Genomic DNA, 13,636 nt, shown 5'->3' with positions numbered 1-13,636 from the left:
GTCATTTTTATTTGGAGAGTGATATTTAGTTAATTCTTTTTGCAGATGATTAATAGATAAATTCCTCACGTCCAGAAATTTATTTTAAAAATTTTGGGGTTCCAGATCTTGCGTTAGCTACAGATTACTACAGACTGTTCTGTTTTTGACAGATTCTGTTTTTCGTGTGTTGTTTGCTTATTTTGATGAATCTATGGCTAGTAAAATAGTTTATAAACCATAGAAAAGTTAGAATACAGTAGGTATAACACCAATATAAATAAATAATGAGTTCATTACAGTACCTTGAAGTGATCTTTTATTTTCTTTCGCTAACAGAGCTCACGAGATTTTCTACTTTAAGTTTTGTGTTGTGAAGTTCTCAAGTTTTGGGTAAAAAATTGATGGATTATGGAACAAGGAGTGGCAAGAGCCTGAGTTTGCGGATGCCCATGGCACCCCAAGATAATCTAAGGACACCTAAAAGCCAAAGCTTGGGGATGCCCTGGAAGGCATCCCCTCTTTCGTCTACTTCTATCGGTAACTTTACTTGGAGCTATATTTTTATTTACCACATGCTATGTGTTTTGCTTGGAGCGTCTTGTATCATTTGAGTCTTTTCTTGTTAGTTTACCACAATCATCCTTGCTGTCACACCTTTTGAAAGAGCCATACATGATTTATAATTTGTGTTGGAAATATGCCCTAGAGGCAATAATAAAAGCATTATTATTATATTTTCTTGTTCATGATAATTGTCTTTATTCATGCTATAATTGTGTTATCCGGAAATCGTAATACATGTGTGAATAATAGACACCAACATAGTCCCTAGTAAGCCTCTAGTTGACTAGCTCGTTGATCAACAGATAGCCATGGTTTCCTGACTATGGACATTGGATGTCATTGATAACGAGATCACATCATTAGGAGAATGATGTGATGGACAAGACCCAATCCTAAACATAGCATAAGATCGTATAGTTCGTTTGCTAGAGTTTTCCAATGTCAAGTATCTTTTCCTTAGACCATGAGATCATGTAACTCCCGGATACCGTAGGAGTGCTTTGGGTGTGCCAAACGTCACAACGTAACTGGGTGACTATAAAGGTATACTACGGGTATCTCCGAAAGTGTCTGTTGGGTTGACACGGATCAAGACTGGGATTTGTCACTCCGTATGACGGAGAGGTATCACTGGGCCCACTCGGTAATGCATCATCATAATGAGCTCAAAGTGACCAAGTGTCTGGTCACGGGATCATGCATTACGGTACGAGTAAAGTGACTTGCCGGTAACGAGATTGAACGAGGTATTGGGATACCGACGATCGGATCTCGGGCAAGTAACATACCGATTGACGAAGGGAATTGTATGTGAGGTTGCTTGAATCCTCGACATCGTGGTTCATCCGATGAGATCATCGAGGAGCATGTGGGAGCCAACATGGGTATCCAGATCCCGCTGTTGGTTATTGACCGGAGAGCGATCTCGGTCATGTCTACATGTCTCCCGAACCCGTAGGGTCTACACACTTAAGGTTCGGTGACGCTAGGGTTGTAGGGATATGTATATGCAGTAACCCGAATGTTGTTCGGAGTCCCGGATGAGACCCCGGACGTCACGAGGAGTTCCGGAATGGTCCGGAGGTAAAGAATTATATATAGGAAGTGCTATTTCGGGCATCGGGACAAGTTTCGGGGTCACCGGTATTGTACCGGGACCACCGGAAGGGTCCTGGGGGTCCACCGGGTGGGGCCACCTGCCCCGGGGGGCCACATGGGCTGTAGGGGGTGCGCCTTGGCCTATATGGGCCAAGGCCACCAGCCCCAAGAGGCCCATGCGCCTAGGGTTCAAGGAAGGGAAGAGTCCCAAAGGGGGAAGGCACCTCCTAGGTGCCTTGGGGAGGAGGGATTCCTCCCTTTGGCCGCACCCCCCTAGGAGATTGGATCTCCTAGGGCCGGCGCCCCCCCCCCCTTGGACTCCCTATATATAGTGGGGAAAAGAGGGCCTCTCACAACACGCCTTTGGTGCCTCCCTATCCCCTCCCTCTCCAACACATCCTCCTCCTCCATAGTGCTTGGCGAAGCCCTGCCGGAGTACTGCAGCTCCACCACCACCACGCCGTCGTGCTGCTGTTGGAGCATCTTCCTCAACCTCTCCTTCCCCCTTGCTGGATCAAGAAGAAGGAGACGTTACGCTGACCGTACGTGTGTTCAACGCGGAGGTGCCGTCTGTTCGGCGCTAGGATCTCCGGTGATTTGGATCACGTCGAGTACGCCTTCCTCATCCCCGTTCTTTGAACGCTTCCGCGCGTGATCTACAAAGGTATGTAGATGCAATCCGATCACTCGTTGCTAGATGAACTCCTAGATGGATCTTGGTGAAACCGTAGGAAATTTTTTTGTTTTCTGCAACGTTCCCCAACAATTTGTTAGAATACTCTATGTGCTTCGCTTATATCTTTTGAGTTATATAATTTTGCTCTAGTACTTCACTTATATCTTTTAGAGCACGGTGGTGGATTTGTTTTATAGAAACTATTGATCTCTCATGCTTCACTTAGATTATTTTGAGAGTCTTAAATAGCATGGTAATCTGCTTAAAATCCTAATATGCTTGGTATACAAGATTAATAATAAAACTTTTTTATGAGTGCGTTGAATACTATGATAAGTTTGATACTTGATAATTGTTTTGAGATATGGAGATGGTGATATTAAAGTCATGCTAGTTGAGTAGTTGTGAATTTGAGAAATACTTGTGTTGAAGTTTGTGATTCCCGTAGCATGCACGTATGGTGAACCGTTATGTGATGAAGTCGGAGCATGATTTATTTTTTGATTGCCTTCCTTATGAGTGGCAGTCGGGGATGAGCGATGGTCTTTTCCTACCAATCTATCCCCCTAGGAGCATGCGCGTAATACGTTGCTTTGATAACTTGTAGATTTTTGCAATAAGAATATGAGTTCTTTATGACTAATGTTGAGTCCATGGATTATACACACTCTCACTCTTCCACCTTTGCTAGCCTCTCTAATACCGCGCATCTTTCACCGGTATCATACACCCATCATATACCTTACTCAAAACAGCCACCATACCTACCTATTATGGCATTTCCATAGCCATTACGAGATATATTGCCATGCAACTTTCCACCGTTCCGTTTATTATGACACACTCCATCATTGTCATATTGCTTAGCATGATCATGTAGTCGACATCGTATTTGTGGCAAAGTCACCATTCATAATTCTTTCATACATGTCACTCATGAGTCATTGCATATCCCGGTACACCGCCGGAGGCATTCACATAAAGTCATATTTTGTTCTAACTATCGAGTTGTAATTGTTGAGTTGTAAGAAAAATAAAAGTGTGATGATCATCATTATTAGAGCATTGTCCTAGTGAGGAAAGCATGATGGAGACTATGATTCCCCCACAAGTCGGGATGAGACTCCGGACGAAAAAGAAAAAAATGAAAAATAGAATAGGCCATAAAAAAAGGCCCAAATATAAAAATGAGAGAAAAAGAGAGAAGGGACAATGTTACTATCCTTTTACCACACTTGTGCTTCAAAGTAGCACCATGATCTTCATAGTAGAGTGTCTCTCATGTTATCACTTTCATATACTAGTGGGAATCTTTCATTATAGAACTTGGCTTGTATATTTCAATGATGGGCTTCCTCAAAATGCCCTAGGTCTTCATGAGCAAGCAAGGTTGATGTACACCCACTTAGTTTCTTTTTGAGCTTTCATATACTTATAGCTCTAGTGCATCCATTGCATGGCAATTCCTACTCACTCACATTGATATCTATTGATGGGCATCTCCATAGCCCGTTGATACGCCTAGTTGATGTGAGACTATCTTCTCCCTTTTTGTCTTCTCCACAACCACCACTCTATTCCACCTATAGTGCTATATTCATGGCTCACGCTCATGTATTGCGTGAAGATTGAAAAGGTTTTGAGAATGTCAAAAGTATGAAACAATTGCTTGGCTTGTCATCGGGGTTGTGCATGATTTAAATATTTTATGTGGTGAAGATAGAGCATAGCCAGACTATATGATTTTGTAGGGATAACTTTCTTTAACCATGTTATTTTGAGAAGACATAATTGTTTTGTTAGTATGCTTGAAGTATTATCAATATGAACTTTTGTCTTGAATCTTTCAGATCTGAATATTCATACCACAATTAAGAAGAATTACATTAAAATTATGCCAAGTAGCACTCCGCATCAAAAAATTTGTTTTTATCATTTAACTACTCGAGGACGAGCAGGAATTAAGCTTGGGGATGCTTGATACGTCTCCAACGTATCTATAATTTTTGATTGCTCCATGCTATATTATCTACTGTTTTGGACATTATTGGGCTTTATTATCCACTTTTATATTATTTTTGGGACTAACCTATTAACCGGAGGCCCAGCCCAGAATTGCTATTTTTTGCCTGTTTAGGGTTTCGAAGAAAAGGAATATCAAACGGAGTCCAAACGGAATGAGACCTTCGGGAACGTGATTTTCTCAACGAATAAGACTAGAGAGACCCTACGTCAAGAAAGAAAACAGGAGGCCACGAGGTAGGGGGGCGCGCCCACCCCCACCAGGCGCGCCCTCCACCCTCGTGGGCCCCCTGTTGCTCCACCGATGTACTCCTTTCTCCTATATATATCCACGTACCCCCAAACGATCAGAAAAGGAGCCAAAACCCTAATTCCACCGCCGTAACTTTCTGTATCCACGAGATCCCATCTTGGGGCCTGTTCCGGAGCTCCGCCGGAGGGGGCATCGATCACGGAGGGCTTGTACATCAACACCATAGCCTCTCCGATGAAGTGTGAGTAGTTTACCTCAGACCTACGGGTCCATAGTTAGTAGCTAGATGGCTTCTTCTCTCTTTTTGGACCTCATACAATGTTCTCACCCTCTCTTGTGGAGATCTATTTGATATAATCTTCTTTTTGCGGTGTGTTTGTTGAGACCGATGAATTGTGGGTTTATGATCAAGTCTATCTATGAATAATATTTGAATCTTCTCTGAATTCTTTTATGTATGATTGGTTATCTTTGCAAGTCTCTTCGAATTATCAGTTTGGTTTGGCCTACTAGATTGATCTTTCTTGCAATGGGATAAGTGTTGGAAATATGCCCTAGAGGCAATAATAAAAGCATTATTATTATATTTCCTTGTTCATGATAATTGTCTTTATTCATGCTATAATTGTGTTATCCGGAAATCGTAATACATGTGTGAATAATAGACACAAATATGTCCCTAGTAAGCCTCTAGTTGACTAGCTCGTTGATCAACAGATAGTCATGGTTTCCTGACTATGGACATTGGATGTCATTGATAACGAGATCACATCATTAGGAGAATGATGTGATGGACAAGACCCAATCCTAAACATAGCATAAGATCGTATAGTTCATTTGCTAGAGTTTTCCAATGTCAAGTATCTTTTCCTTAGACCATGAGATCGTGTAACTCCCGGATACCGTAGGAGTGCTTTGGGTGTGCCAAACGTCACAACGTAACTGGGTGACTATAAAGGTATACTACGGGTATCTCTGAAAGTGTCAGTTGGGTTGACACGGATTAAGACTGGGATTTGTCACTCCGTATGACGGAGAGGTATCACTGGGCCCACTCAGTAATGCATCATCATAATGAGCTCAAAGTGACCAAGTGTCTGGTCACGGGATCATGCATTACGGTACGAGTAAAGTGACTTGCCGGTAACGAGATTGAACGAGGTATTGGGATACCGACGATCGAATCTCGGGCAAGTAACATACCGATTGACAAAGGGAATTGTATACGGGGTTGCTTGAATCCTCGACATCGTGGTTCATCCGATGAGATCATCAAGGAGCATGTGGGAGCCAACATGGGTATCCAGATCCCGCTGTTGGTTATTGACCGGAGAGCGATCTCGGTCATGTCTACATGTCTCCTGAACCCGTAGGGTCTACACACTTATGGTTCGGTGACGCTAGGGTTGTAGGGATATGTATATGCAGTAACCCGAATGTTGTTCGGAGTCCCGGATGAGATCCCGGACGTCACGAGGAGTTCCGGAATGGTCCGGAGGTAAAGATTTATATATGGGAAGTCCTATTTCGGCCATCGGGACAAGTTTTGGGGTCACCGGTATTGTACCGGGACCACCGGAAGGGTCCCGGGGGTCCACCGGGTGGGGCCACCTGTCCCGGGGGGCCACATGGGCTGTAGGGGGTGCGCCTTGGCCTACATGGGCCAAGGGCACCAGCCCCAAGAGGCCCATGCGCCTAGGGTTTCAAGGAGGAAGAGTCCTAGGAGGGGAAGGCACCTCCTAGGTGCCTTGGGGAGGAGGGATTCCTCCCCTTGGCCGCACCACCCTAGGAGATTAGATCTCCTAGGGCCGGCGCCCCCCCCCTTGGCCCTTCTATATATAGTGGGGAGATGGAGGACTTCTTACCTTGATCTTTGGTGCCTCCCTCTCCCTCTCCAACACATCCTCCTCCCCCATAGTGCTTGGCGAAGCCCTGCCGGAGTACTGCAGCTCCATCAACACCACGCCGTCGTGCTGCTGCTGGAGCCATCTCGCTCAACCTCTCCTTCCCCCTTGCTGGATCAAGAAGAAGGAGACGTTACGCTGACCGTACATGTGTTGAACGCAGAGGTGCCGTCCGTTCGGCGCTAGGATCTCCGGTGATTTGGATCACGTCGAGTACGCCTTCCTCATCCCCGTTCTTTGAACGCTTTCGCGCGTGATCTACAAAGGTATGTAGATGCAATCCAATCACTCGTTGCTAGATGAACTCCTAGATGGATCTTGGTGAAACCGTAGGAAAATTTTTGTTTTCTGCAACGTTCTCCAACAATAAGTGCTTAGCTTTGGGTTCAATCTTGCGGTGTCCTTTCCCGGTGACAGTAAGGGCAGCAAGGCACGTATTGTATTGTTGCCATCGAGGATAACAAGATGGGGTTTTCTTCATATTGCATGAGTCTATCCCTCTATATCATGTCATCTTGCTTAAGGCGTTACTCTGTTTTTAACTTAATACTCTAGATGCATGCTGAACAGCGGTCGATGAGTGGAGTAATAGTAGTAGATGCAGGCAGGAGTCGGTCTACTTGTCTCGGACGTGATGCCTATATACATAATCATACCTAGATATTCTCATAACTATGCTCAATTATGTCAATTGCTCAATAGTAATTTGTTCACCCACCGTAGAATACTTATGCTCTCGAGAGAAGCCACTAGTGAAACCTATGGCCCCCGGGTCTATCTTTATCATATTAATCTCCTACTACTTAGTTATTTACTTTGCCTTTATTTTACTTTGCATATTTTATCATAAAAATACCAAAAGTATTATCTTATCATATCTATCAGATCTCACTCTCGTAAGTGGCCCTATTTGCGTTGGTTGCGAGGATTTATTTGTTTTGTGCAGGTGCGAGGGACTCGCGCGTAGCCTCCTACTGGATTGATACCTTGGTTCTCAAAAACTAAGGGAAATACTTACGCTACTTTGCTGCATCATCCCTTCCTCTTCGGGGAAAACCAACGCAGTGCTCAAGAGATAGCAAATTGTTTTCACAAATCAATATTTGACAGTAGAAGGATGACTATTGAAGAATAGAAGGATATATATTTGAGGCAAGAGAACAAAAAAGGTTGGGAAAATAACAGTAGCGAGTTTGCATGGGAAAAATGATGCATCAAAAACAACAAAAAGAACAACACAAACGGATGAATCGAGATCACGTAAACGAAAGCATTGTACAGAAGGGAAAGGAATATAAAAGAAGAGTAGAAAGCGCAGAAATGAAATAACATAAGAACAAGGTGAGGATGAAGGAAGAAAGAAGATGCACAGTGGCCGGAACTCGTGGAACAGGCTTCGTAATAGAACGGTGGGTGTAGGATACAGACAGGTAGACAGTCGTATTTGTACAGAATAAACACGTATACTGTTTCATATTCAGAGAATTAACAATTTCCATCCATTTTCAACCATTTTCTGTCTAAGCATGTGCACGGATCACGATGCAGATGGATGGCAGCAGGTATTTTCGCAGGTGTGTGCCCCTGCGAATTTACATATCCATTCATATGGTATAACTCCTCGATAGTTCAACACATTTCTCTCGACGAGATGTATCAGCACTACTTCCATCATTAAGAAGAGGAGCAGGGAAATTATTGGGGAAAACATGAATGAGAAGAATTAGGTCACACCAATGATCACAACAAAAGAGAATGTAGAAGAGAAAAGCTAGGTCGAGGATAGAACAGGGCAAGCGTCGAAAAGAAAAAAGAAGCATAGTGCCATCATTTTCCATGTCCCCACGAACAAGAGGTTGCACAAGGAACACCATCACCATAGACGAAGAGCGGCAATCAACCGAGACCAACCATGATGTCTCTGTTGGGGAACGTAGTAATTTTAAAAAAATCCTACGCACACGAAAGATCATGATGATGCATAGCAACGAGAGGGGAGAGTGTGATCTACGTACCCTTGTAGACCGACAGCGGAAGCGTTATGACAACGCGGTTGATGTAGTCGTACGTCTTCACGGCCCGACCGATCAAGCACCGAAACTACGACACCTCCGAGTTCTAGCACATGTTCAGCTCGATGACGATCCCCGGACTCCGATCCAGCAAAGTGTCGGGGAAGAGTTCCGTCAGCACGACGGCGTGGTGACGATCTTGATGTTCTACCGTCGCAGGGCTTCGCCTAAGCACCGCTACAATATTATCGAGGATTATGGTGGAAGGGGGCACCGCACACGGCTAAGAGAACGATCACGAAGATCAACTTGTGTGTCTAGAGGTGCCCCCTTGCCCCCGTATATAAAGGAGCAAGGGGGAGGAGGCCGGCCCTAGGAGGGGCGCGCCAGGGAGTAGGATTCCTACTCCTAGTTGGAGTAGGTTTCCTCCATTCCTAGTCCAACTAGGAGAAGGGGGGAAAGGGGGGAAGAGGGGAAGGAAGGGAGAGAGGGGCCGCGCCCCAAACCCCTTGTCCAATTCGGACTGGGCTTGGGAGGGGCGCGCGCCACCTCCTGGTCCTTTCCACTAAGGCCCATTAAGGCCCATTGCTTCTTCCTCGTATTCTCGTAACTCCCCGGTACCTCCGAAAATACCCGAATCACTCGGAACCTTTCCGATGTCTGAATATAGTCGTCCAATATATCGATCTTTACGTCTCGACCATTTCGAGACTCCTCGTCATGTCCCTGATCTCATCTGGGACTCCGAACTCCTTCGGTACATCAAAACTCATAAACTCATAATATAACTGTCATCGAAACCTTAAGCGTGCGGACCCTACGGGTTCGAGAACAATGTAGACATGACTGAGACACGTCTCTGGTCAATAACCAATAGCGGAACCTGGATGCTCATATTGGCTCCCACATATTCTACGAAGATCTTTATCGGTCAGACCGCATAACAACATACGTTGTTCCCTTTGTCATCGGTATGTTACTTACCCGAGATTCGATCGTCGGTATCTCAATACCTAGTTCAATCTCGTTACCGGCAAGTCTCTTTACTCATTCCGTAATACATCATCTCGTAACTAACTCATTAGTTGCAATGCTTGCAAGGCTTATGTGATGTGCATTACCGAGAGGGCCCAGAGATACCTCTCCGACAACCGGAGTGACAAATCCTAATCTCGAAATACGCCAACCCAACATGTACCTTTGGAGACACCTGTAGAGCTCCTTTATAATCACCCAGTTACGTTGTGACGTTTGGTAGCACACAAAGTGTTCCTTCGGCAAACGGGAGTTGCATAATCTCATAGTCATAGGAACATGTATAAGTCATGAAGAAAGCAATAGCAACATACTAAACGATCGGGTGCTAAGCTAATGGAATGGGTCATGTCAATCACATCATTCTTCTAATGATGTGATCCCGTTAATCAAATAACAACTCTTTTGTTCATGGTTAGGAAACATAACCATCTTCGATTAACGAGCTAGTCAAGTAGAGGCATACTAGTGACACTCTGTTTGTCTATGTATTCACACATGTATGATGTTTCCGGTTAATACAATTCTAGCATGAATAATAAACATTTATCATGATATAAGGAAATAAATAATAACTTTATTATTGCCTCTAGGGTATATTTCCTTCAGTTTCAAGGCTATTGGCACAACCGAAGGGCAACAAGCAACCGAGTCCACATCCAGACGAAGAGCCAGACGCGACCGAGGCTACAACACAACAACGGCACTGCTGGTGAAGTCGAAGGGTATCAAGGAGCTAAGTCCACACTCAGATTGATTCATTGTGCACACCCACCACTAAGATCGCTAAAAGGTAAACTCTGACACCGTCGGCACGAACAGAGAAGAAGAGCATTCAATGAAGGGGGCGACGCTCGAAGCGCCACCATCGAAGGATCCAAAAGGATATGAGGTTTTCCCCGAAGACTACAAATAAGGAGGAAGTGTCGCAGCCTTGCAGCTCCATCAAACAATGCCTCCATGGAGGTGAGCGACACCCGAAGGCACCGCCATCGTCGACTCCAGCACGAAATGGACTAATCATGCACCACTGGTACATGGGTTCGAAGAGCGAGAAAGACAACTATGTAAACCTTAAACCCACAAAAACATAAGAATGCATTTCGGGCTTATTCTTCTTCTGCAGTATGTGGAATTATGCCCAAAGGAATATTACTCCATAGACATTGTTTACAGCTAGCCATTTATTAACAGAACAGTTGAACTCCAAGTCTATTTTTGTTGGTTTGTAAAGTGGCATTCCAAGTATATTTTACCGAAAGAGTATACTACCTTCATAAGAAATTAGTTATTGCTGAAATGGATGTACCTAGTCATATTTCAGTGCTAGATACATCCATTTAAGCGACGAGTAATTCCGGACGAGCGTTTGTATATATTGAGCGTGCTTGTTCGACTCCAAGCATATTACTAATAACAAATTTTTCAACAAACTATTTGATCAATGTCGGTTCGTTTTGCTGGCAGTCAGTCCATCAAACGCAGGCCATATACTTTTGTTCACAACAACATAAAAGTTATACATACATCTTGGATACCAACCAAACATTCTTCCTTTGGCAACACAGTAACCCTCCACGTGATTGTTGTCTCAAGAAAATTAACCTACACGTCATTAGCACCGATGCTGACACTTGGTCCACAGTCCCTGGCGCGGCCGGCAGTTTGCGTACTGGCGCATAAACTATGCAACGGTGCTGCTACCACACCAGCATTCCCAAATTAATCTCCGGCGCCCAAAGCGGCCCTGGGGCGACGCATCTCAAATCTTGACGCACAGCGACCCAACTGATCACATGTGATGGTGGCCGATCTTGATCTGGGCGCACCGATCTTGAGCACCAGCAGCAAAGCAAGCTGAGATCTTTTTCAATTAGCGGCTGCCACGCTGAAATTGCTAATTGGACACAAATACAGGTTTCTAATTAAGCATTGCTGGTGCTGCTATCTTGAGCGTCGCTGCCAATGGCCGATTGAGCGGGGTTCGGTTTGGCGCCTTTTGGGCAGCAGACAGCAACCTGAAAACTGCCGATGGATGGAGGAGCACTAACGCGACATGACATGGAGTTTGTTAAACATATGCGTAATGCCCATCTCTTTTCGCCCTCTTTCCCCTGTCGCCCAACGCCGGCGTCCCTTTCCGGCTTGTCGATCGGCTCCGTGGATCTACCACGCAGGCGCATTTTTTTTTCCTTTCGGGGGTGATGGATTAATGGATCCGCACACACGCACGTCACCGTACCGTGGAATCCTTGACGGGTTAGGTTTTCTGAGAAAAGAGCATGGGTGTTAGGTCAGTGATTTGGCGTTAAGTGAGCAATTACACGCACCGTGTTACGCGTCGATCGAAACCGAGCCGCGGTCTTTTTCTCTCTTTGATTGATGAAAGAGGGCAAATGACTCACTATCATGTTCATTATTAATTAAAGAGAGTCGATTTTAGACATTATCCTGCAAAGCAAGGGAACAAAGAAATTGCATTACTTAAATGCCTTCGCACCCGCGTTGACCTGAAGTCGGTCCTCACCTTTGATCTAAGCAACAATCACCATAGTGGGAGTGTTAATGTCTCGGAATACCCTTGTGTTGCACCCCTTCCAAATCTCACACTAAACTAGCTCATCAGGGAGTCATGGGTCCTTCTAACCACTTCTTTTGCTCATAGTGTCAGTCCACTACGATCCGTGGATCTACTACGCAAACGCATTTGTTTTAGATGTTGGATTAATGGATCTGCACACACGCACAACACCATATCGTACAATCTTGAAGGGTTAGGTTTTCTGAAAGAGAGCACGAGTGTTAGGTCAGTGATTCGGCGTTAACTGAACAATTACACGTACCATGTTACATGTGGATCAAAACCTGAGTCGTAGCTTTTTACTCTCTCTTTGAAACAAGGCAAATGGCTTGCATTTTCGTTAACAAAGAGAGAAGGTTTAGATATTATCCCACAAAGGAGGGAAACAAGCAAAATACTCTAATGACATTACATCACTCAAATGTCTTGCGCTTGCAATGATCCAAAGCGAGGCCTCGTCTTTCATCTAACCAACAATCACCGTAGTGAGGTGACAATGTTTTGGAATACCTTTACGTTGCGCTCCTTCTAAATCTCCCACTAAACCACTATCATTAAGCGGACAAGAGCCCTTATGACCACTTTTCTTGCTCATAGTATCAATCCACCAAGCTTTCATCGAGGTAGTGTGTCTTCATTGCATAGGCAAAATATCATGAAGGCCAAGCCAATTGATGAGCTCCGCCCAAACTCAGGGAAAGTAGATGGGCGGATGACATAGACTTTTTTGCAAAGGGGACAAAGATCATGTTTGGCCATCCCCGCCAATGTAATCTATCTGTCGTATAGACACTGTTTTGACTAGCCAAGCAAACAACTTAAGGGGGGGAGATGTGTTTCTTTCCACACAATAAATGCCACGGACGAAGAGGTAAGGCTACCAAACCGCTCCTTGTAGGCCGATGATGTCAAGTACTCCCTCCGTAAACAAATATAAGAGCATTTAGATCCTTACTTTAGTGATCTAAACTCTCTTATATTTCTTTACAGAGGGATAAGTGCATCAGGTGCCCCCTTTCATAGGGTAGGAAAATTATAGAAAATGAGATGACATGTATCTTAAATCCTATGAGTAGGAATGTAAGTGCATCTAGTGCCACCCCTAGTTGGTTTTGGAGTATTGACGACAAACCTAGTTGAGGGACTAATATGTTTGTGAGAATTGCAGGATAACACAGGTAGAAGTCCCTCATTGATTCGGTTTTCCTACCAGAGATGACCCCTAAAAATGTATGAAGACATTGATGTCAAAGATGGTATGTGAAGATATTCACATTGAAGACTATGACAAGAGAAGACATCGCATGAAGCCTATGGAGCTCGAAGACTCAGATCTTTCATAGTTCTTTTTCTTCTTTATTGAGTCATAGGAACCACCGTACTGTTAAGTGGGGTCCAAGAGAACCAGTCAGAATGACTGAAGTGATGCTTAACCAATACCTATGTCTTCAAGTGAAGACTATGAGAGCAAATCTTGTCCAGAGTCGGACAAGTCAGCTTTGCTTGTAG

This window comes from Triticum urartu, chromosome 5A, assembly GCF_056163025.1.
Source record: "Triticum urartu cultivar PI428250 chromosome 5A, HENAU_Tu73, whole genome shotgun sequence".
NCBI lineage: Eukaryota > Viridiplantae > Streptophyta > Magnoliopsida > Poales > Poaceae > Triticum > Triticum urartu.
This window is presented reverse-complemented; position numbering follows the sequence as displayed.